The sequence below is a fragment of the Arachis ipaensis genome, chromosome B9 (genome assembly GCF_059453495.1).
Source record: "Arachis ipaensis isolate K30076 ecotype BB chromosome B9, ASM5945349v1, whole genome shotgun sequence".
In the NCBI taxonomy this organism is placed as follows: domain Eukaryota; kingdom Viridiplantae; phylum Streptophyta; class Magnoliopsida; order Fabales; family Fabaceae; genus Arachis; species Arachis ipaensis.
Genome location: NC_142444.1, coordinates 147,738,311 through 147,746,726, shown reverse-complemented (window position 1 = coordinate 147,746,726; position 8,416 = coordinate 147,738,311).

Here is an 8,416-nt window from a genome sequence, read left to right as displayed (position 1 = left end):
GACACACTAGTGAAAATCCTATATATTTGGAGCTCACTTTTTCTTTTCAAAACTAACAACAAAAATTAACAAACTCAACTTATATTCGACGAAGATGTTAAATATATAATCGGTTAGATATATAATTATTAATGTATTTTTATTTAGCACTTTAATCTTTTATGATAAATAATTTATAATATGGTAACAAAAGGTCTACAACCAAAATGTGGATAAAGATATAATTTTAGCACAAAATCTGACAATTGAGTGACTTCCTAAACATTTGAGAGATAATTCATGATAATGATCTTGAAAATACTTTTATTTTATTAAGGAAAAGTATATGAAACCAAGAGGTTATCAGCTAAAAACTAAACAAAACTACATTAATTTATATTAATAATTAATTTTAAAATTTTTTAAATTCAAAATTTAAAAAATTTAAAATTATTAATTAAGTAAACCTAATTAAAACCTATAAAAACCTTCCTCTTCTCTCTCACATTAACCTACCCACCTCCAACAATTACACATACAGACCTCTCTTTCTCACCATCAGGCTCTCTCCACCTCCCCACCGCGACCCACTCATCTGATCGCTTCCGCTTCCAGCCGGAACTGTCTTTACCAGATCGAGAGCTCGTGATGATATCTCAGTAATGTCTGCACCACTAAATCCATGTGTATGACGAGCAAGAGCCGAAAGATCAACGTCCTTCGAGATTGGTGACTTCCTCAAGCACGCCTTGAAGATCTGGAGACGTGAACTCTCATCCGGTAAAGGAATATATATCAATTGGTCAAGACGTCTTGGCTGAAGCAATGCAGGGTCTATAATGTCAGGTCTGTTTGTTGCTCCAATGATGAACATTGTTTTCTTAACAGACATTCCATGCATCTCTGTTAGTAGTTGGTTCAACAGTCTATCAGCACCGCCGGAATCCCCTCTTGAACTTCCTCGCTGCAGATCCGAAATGTCAAAGCCTTAGAAAGATAATTAGTGGCAATTTGTGTGAAATATAAAAAAAAATATTCATTTAATATGAAAAAATATCCTAATACTTAACAAAAGAAATATCTAGTTATATTTTAGCAAAAATAATTAAATATCTATAAAATTTAAAAAAATATATGAAATTCTTAAAGAAATAGAGACATTCACATTTGCAATACAAAAAAATTCGAAAAATATATAAAAGAACATCCATTTAGTATGAAAAAGAAAAATTCTGATACTTAACAGAAGAAACATCCATATATATTAACTCGTAGAGATTTTGGATTCACCCAAAGGTATTTTGGCTGATTTTTTGCTAATACCCTTTTGGTTCCCTAGCATTGTTTATTAAGTAAAATAGGATTAAATTTAATATTTACTTAAAATTAAACTTATGTAAACCCTCCCTGGCCCAATAAATATAAGGAATAATAAATTTCATTTTGCCACAGGAGTTAGGGGTGCTTATGGTATCGCCTTGCTGATGTGGTTTGTGTCGAGAAGCATGAAAAAATCATATTAGTGTGATCATCATTAGTGACATGGTGACTGACACTTGAGTCGGGGTACCACGTGATGATTCTGCCGTAGATGATGGTGGTGTTGTGTAATAGGCGTGAGGTTGATGGAAACTAGATGGTGGTGGTGGTGGAGCTAGCTGAGTTGCCAAAACGAATAGGAGTGGCATTTGCAGCTTGGGAAGGATTATTTTGGAAACTTTGATCAAATGGAAGTAGCATATTTTCACAACATGATTGAGGCGGCCAAAAAGTTGGTATTGAGGGCGACGAGAGGTAAATCTTCCTCTTCTTCCAAATCTGTCACATCTTCATCGACAAGCAAAAGTACCTCTGCTATTATTGTTAAAGAACATAGATTATTGAGTTAACTTTGCCATTAGTATACTTGATTCTGGCGGCTTGAAGTGATCTAGCATATTTTCGTATGCTTTTAAGAATGATTATGCCTCAACTATAGTGAAAGAAGATAGTCTAAACATTACAGAAGAGATGTAGCCGAAATATTCTTCTAGAAGTCCATCAAGGATAATCTAGATATAATCATCATTTGAAACTTGATATCCAATAAAAAAGAATGCATCAACAATCTTTTGAATATTCTCAAGATATTCCTTTATTGAACTAATTTTTCTCACAGATCTCAATTGTGACTGTAGGCTTTAAATTCTAGTTTTAGATGTGGTGGTGAAGTAAGATTGGATAATGATCCACGCCTCATGAAATTCAGTGCACTGAACAACTATATTCTTGAACGGGTTGGAGATGGAGGCAACTAGCCAAGTAAGAAGCACAAGATCCTTCTTCTTTTGCTCTTTGAAAGTCTAAGATTCAGTGTAGGATACTTTTTTGGCATCAGTACCTGTTGAGTTTAGGAAATAATAAACTTTATTTTGGTGATGACAAACATATATTTGGTTAGGTTGAAAGCCCAAAAGATTTATTTGATGTGTGTGTTCATAGTGAAAGCCCATGTTAGTTTGAGCAGCCCAATAAGAAAAATAATTTACTCATGATGTTGCTACTTGCACTACAACAAATAAGAGTTTTCGTAACGGTCGAAAAACTATTGTTATAAATCAAAAAACCGTTCCTAAAATTTTAGGCAACGGTTTTTTACCTGTGGTATATGCAGCCGTTACCAATGCTAATAGGCAACAGTTTTTACCTAAGGCAACGGCAACTAAAAAACCGTTGCCCTTGTTACTGGCATAGATAACAGTTTTGAAAATAATTTTTAAAGAACAGTTTTACTGTTTTAGAGTCGTTACTGGATAGGCAACGGTTTAGAACTATAACTGAATAGGCAGCGGTTTTACGCTGTTGTAGCTATGTTATTAATAAAGACAACAGTTTTAAAACCGTTGCCCTTAGTTGATGACTTTAAGAACGGTTACAAACTGTTGTCTTTTGTGTTATTTTTTGCAACGGTTTTAATACCGTTACCATTTTGTAGCTGCCTTTGATAACGGTTTTAACACTGTTGACTTTGTGACTTTTGACAAAGATTTTTTTGTAATTATATATATTTTTTATTTACAATAGTCTTCTCATATTGCATTGAAATTAGTATTCCAACTATTTTTTTTATTTAGTGTCAATAAATAACCTTAACTATTTGAATTAAATTACTAAATGAAACTAATTGAATATTTACCATCAAATTTGATTTATAAAGTATTCTGTAAAATCCACAATCACATTATAGCATTATTGCAAAATACCATAATACTACTCTAAGTCATAACCACTTCTAATTATAACATCATCACTTTTCAAAATGTCATAATACTAGTCTAAGTCATAACGACCTCTAACTATATCATCTTTGCAAAATATTCAATAACAAAAGAGAGTTGAAGTAACCAAGTAGCGAGTAAGTTTATCATCATGTCCACAATTTTATGACTTTTACTCTCAAATTTGTTTTCCCTTCGATATGTTTTCCTGTAAACAAAATAAAAAATAGTAAATCAAATATAAAGCTACACCTTTCTAATACTAATAATGCTTACTAAGAAAATGTTTGAGAGAGAGAGGAGGACAAACATATATATAACATTCCTCTATTTGGATATACAAAACAATAGAATCAACATCAACATAAATCAACCCTTATTTAAGATATGATAACTTATAAAAACTTTAACAACACAGGATACCTCCTCATTAGCATCATTGTTCGGATTGCCTGAAGTACTTCCTAGTTGAGCAGTTAACATCTCAAGGTCTACTCCTGAACTTTTTAGTTGCTGAGATTTTAGTTCATCTACTTCTTGTTGCATCACATCAACCTTACCCTCTAAGGTTGCTTTCTCTTTTGCATGTTGCTGCTTAAGGGTGGCAATTTCTTCATTTTTCTTGAATAAAGTTGGTATGGTAATTCTTTCGTGACATCACACTCACCCTACCTTCTCTTTCCTAAATATAGATTGGAAAGCTCTAATTGCTGGTTTTTTTAGACTTTTTATTCTCAGCTTGCAGATGTGCCTATGTTAATTTGAAGAAAAATAAGAATAATTAAAAAAAAGAGTAACTACACAATTAGACTAAAAATATATATCATTTGACCACATCAAAGAAAATACTATAAATTAAGTATGGGCTTATTATTTGGTTGCTGAAATGTACAAAGAAACTGATGCACCATAAAACAAAACCTGCTGACAAAATTAAAAGAGTGAATAAAGATTCCATTCCATTTATTAACCAATTACATAGAGATGGGGGTAGCAAACATTAACAATGCAAAATTGAAAGGAGATAAAACAATTACTAAAAAGAGGAATACAAGTACTGTTCTACACAGTAAGCGTGGATAAGTTCCTGTGCTAAGGAGAATTGAACTTGATACCCCTGATTGAATCAATCTTGTGAGATGGCTCATCGCATGGTTTCATTCAATCCTCTCCTCTCAGTTCTTGTTGCCAATTGGGCCGGCTACTAAACTACCCAAATTTTACATAAATAAGATATTTGGTAATTAAATTTAAATTATATTTTCTCACAGAAAAGCAAACATATTGAGGCAAGAAAGAAAAAAATAGCTAGAAATCAATCTCTCCATGGGTAATTTTGTAGAGTGAAAAACAATTACAGACACTAGTATGGCTTGGTAATTTTGTTATTGTCCATTTCCCTTAGCCACTCTCATGTTTATGAAGTGTCATTTATTCTCCTCCATTATCACTAGAACTGTTGAATCCTATCCCTCTATTTTAAAAGAATAGATGATAGTCAGCAAAATAAAGCAAGTGTTGTTGAGGGACAGCACCACACCGCAACTTCTCAGACGCATCATAAGGTTTGAACAAAGATAAACAAGACTTCAAAGTGAAAAGGTAACAAGGGAAAAATAATGTATATCATCTAATCTTTGCATCCAACTATCCAAGTATCAAGTGCTGGTGTATATTCATACTATGATGAATTTCATTTCTCAGCAACTTTCGTCACCATTTTCATACTCAATATTTTAGAAACCATACCAAACTATTATAGAGAGAGCAGGTAATAATACTAGCTTTAAAATAATATATATCTCCTTTCCCCAAATTTCTCATATCTCCATTTTTCTTATTAGAAATTTGAACTTGAAAAGTCACAAAACCAGGCAAAAAGCAAAGAGAGTTTCAAATTATTCAGCAACAAATTCACACCCAATGCAATCACTGTAAACACTAGTAATTATTCGAAAGGATATTTATGTTATTTCCAGCAACAGATTACACCAATTGAAACAACAATAACATTAAATGAATTAAAGAACTAAAATCATAAACACAAAATGAATTAACTTTAGAATTAGAAGATCATATCTTAACACCATAATCAAATGATTTACCCAAAAATCAGGCACTATTGAAAAGGATATGTACAAAAACTTCCTGCTATCATTATTATTCTAATTTTGTGAACTTATGTTGTGACTATTTGATTGCAATAATCTGATTTTAAAGATACAAACTACAACAACAGCAAAGAATAAAAATATAAGCAATTCATAACAATAATCCTAATACTAATGTTACTAAATTTCCTATCTCTTAACAAGCCTATCAAGAAATCAACAATTATATACTTAGTGAATCAAAAAAAATTTTTTTCTGGTCTATGACATCCAAAAATTAACAACAAAATCAATATTATTTGCTCTAGCCAAAACATAATTAATATTTTCCTATTTTGAATCAATGACCGAAACAGAGCAGTGACCAAAACAGAAAATTCATTTCCAGCCAGAAAATCAGTGACCAAAATAGGCATAATTATACCAAATCAATATTCAAATCAAAACAGAAACTAAATCAATTAAAATCATAAAACAAGGGACACTTGAGCTACCTAAACAGAGGTTGAGCCATAACGAGGAGGCAGAAAACCAGTGATAGGATGCGATTCAGAAGCAACGATGTCCAGAGGGGCAGACGACAGTGTGATAGCAGAAGCAGCAAAGCAAAAGCAGAAGAGGTGACAACCCATAAACAACGAGGAAAAGCATCGACGGCCAAGGCAGCAACGACCACACGACAAGGAGAGGGGAGAAGCAGCAACGACCCACGCAGCAAGGAGAGCAGAGACGCAGTCACGACGCACCACAAACTGCTTTCTTCGACGGCGGGTTAGGACTAGATGGTGAGGGCTGCGTGAAGCTAATTTTGTGCGATGATGGCCAAGCTCTGATGATGAGTGGTGGGTTATAGTGGGTTAGGGCTAGTAGAAGGAGAGCTTTGTGTTTTGTTCTTAAGCTAAGGGAGTTTCTCAAAAATTTATTTAAGTGTAAAAATATGTTATTAGGGAATGAAACAAAAAATAATATTTGGTATAAATTTATTTTAAATTTATTTTTCATAAATAATATTTGTTATTTTTTTATAGCAATAAATTTTGAGTGTTCTACTAATTTAATATTTATAGAGAACTGTTTTTATATGTATTTTTTAATTTACATAATTATTTAAATATTAAAAAATTGTTGCTTGATAAAAAAATTGTTGTAATAGTTATAAAACCATTCTTTAAAATAGTCAAAGAAAATAGTTTTATTTTGTTGCTATAACATAATGAAAAATTGAATTTCAACTGCAATATTGTAAAAACCGTTCTCTAAAACTATCTAATAGAACAGTTTTAAAGTATAGCAACTTAGGCAACGGTTTTTAAGTGTGTCTTTTGTACAATTATTTAAACAACATTAAAAACCGTTGCTTAAAATAAATCCTTGTAACGGTTATAAAATTGTTTTTCAAAAGAGTCAAAGAGAACGGTTTTATTTTATTGTTCTAAAATAATAAAAAATTGAACTTCAATAGTAACATAAAAAACCGTTATCTAAAACCATCTAAGAGAACTATTTTAAGGCGTTGCAGATTTTGGCGTTGCTAAAAGCTATATTTGTTGTGGTGTGGACAAAAACAAAAATAAGGCTGGTATATGGATAAACAATGTAATCATATACCACCAACCAAGCCCAGCCCATTGGTTTAATAAAGGATAAGATTTCTGTTGTAGCTGGAGGCTCATCAATTCAAGAAAAACCAAAATCAAAGGAAAAGTAATTCACTTTTCAATCAACATCAAAGAGGAAAGGAGAAAAAAGTAAAATATTTGAGACAAAGTCAAATTAAAATCTGAAGTGTGACTCAGAAACAAAGAGCAGTAGTTGTATTATCATTCTTGTGCAAGTCAAATGACTTGTTGAGGCTACAATATCTCAGCCACCACCATTTGGGAAAGAGGAAGAAAATGGAAGTTACTTTTTATGTTTCAAATCAATGGCTAGAAACTAAACTTGGGGTCAAAGCTTAAGATTAAGGGTGTTGATCTTGCAAAAATACTTTGAATGCATCATGACTTTGATCCTATTGTTGCTGCCCATCCCCTCTACCTCTACGCCACTCTACTCTGATCTTCTATTCTGATTTTCTTAGGAGAAGAAGAAAAATTCAGCTAGTTCAATGCTCAAGAGTTGACTCTACTTAAAGTTTTGGAAGTAATGCACTTACATTAAAGGGAGCATTCTGTCAAGTTGAAAGACAATTTGAGAGAGGATGAAATCTGGTTTTTACATAGCTTTCAAGCTACCATATTTCTTCTCCTTCATGAGGTTACATTGTATATCTTGCTTTCTCAATTTATCTTTCTTTAATTTCTCACGGTAAAAGGCAATTTGTGAGGTGTTTAAAAAAACTATTTGAGAGAAAAGACAACAAGAGTTAATTTGGAGAGAAAAGTCATCATTATGTCAAAATTCTTTTGATGTATTTCTGTTTTGTAATCATGAGCCTAAAAGATTTCTCTTACTAAGTTGGGTGAGCAATTAGTGTTGAAAGTATAGGGAGTAAACCTAGTCAAAACAAGCTTGGTTAGAAGCTTGGGTCATCCCAGACAGAATTAGGAAGAATCCTAGGGAACTGGTGTTTGTAATATTTGAAAAAGATTGTGAAAATTCTACCATAGTTGTGGTAAAGATTGGATGCAGACCACATTGCATATGGTGGTTAAACTAGGATAGATGGTTGTGTTCTTTTCTCTTCTCTATTCTATTTTTATTTCACTCTTTATGAGACAAAAATAATTTAACTCCTGCATAATCAATATCACAGACACAACAGTAACCAAGTTGTAGAATCTCTTTTAGCATTCAAAGTTAAAAGCATAAAAAACGATCCTAGATTCAACCCCCTTCTCTTGGCCATTAAAAACTTTCAGTACCAAATCATGGAGGCACTTTGGATCCATCAAGATGATCTTGCATCTCAAAAATCTCAATTATGAGAAAAACTTATTGAGACCAGGTAAAGAAATTATTCTCTTCCAATTTATCAATTAGAGGTACCAGCGAAGCCTTGTTTGAACTGTCAGCAAGAACTTATGTCATTGATGATGAAATTATCAAAAAAATTTGAGTTAAACCTCA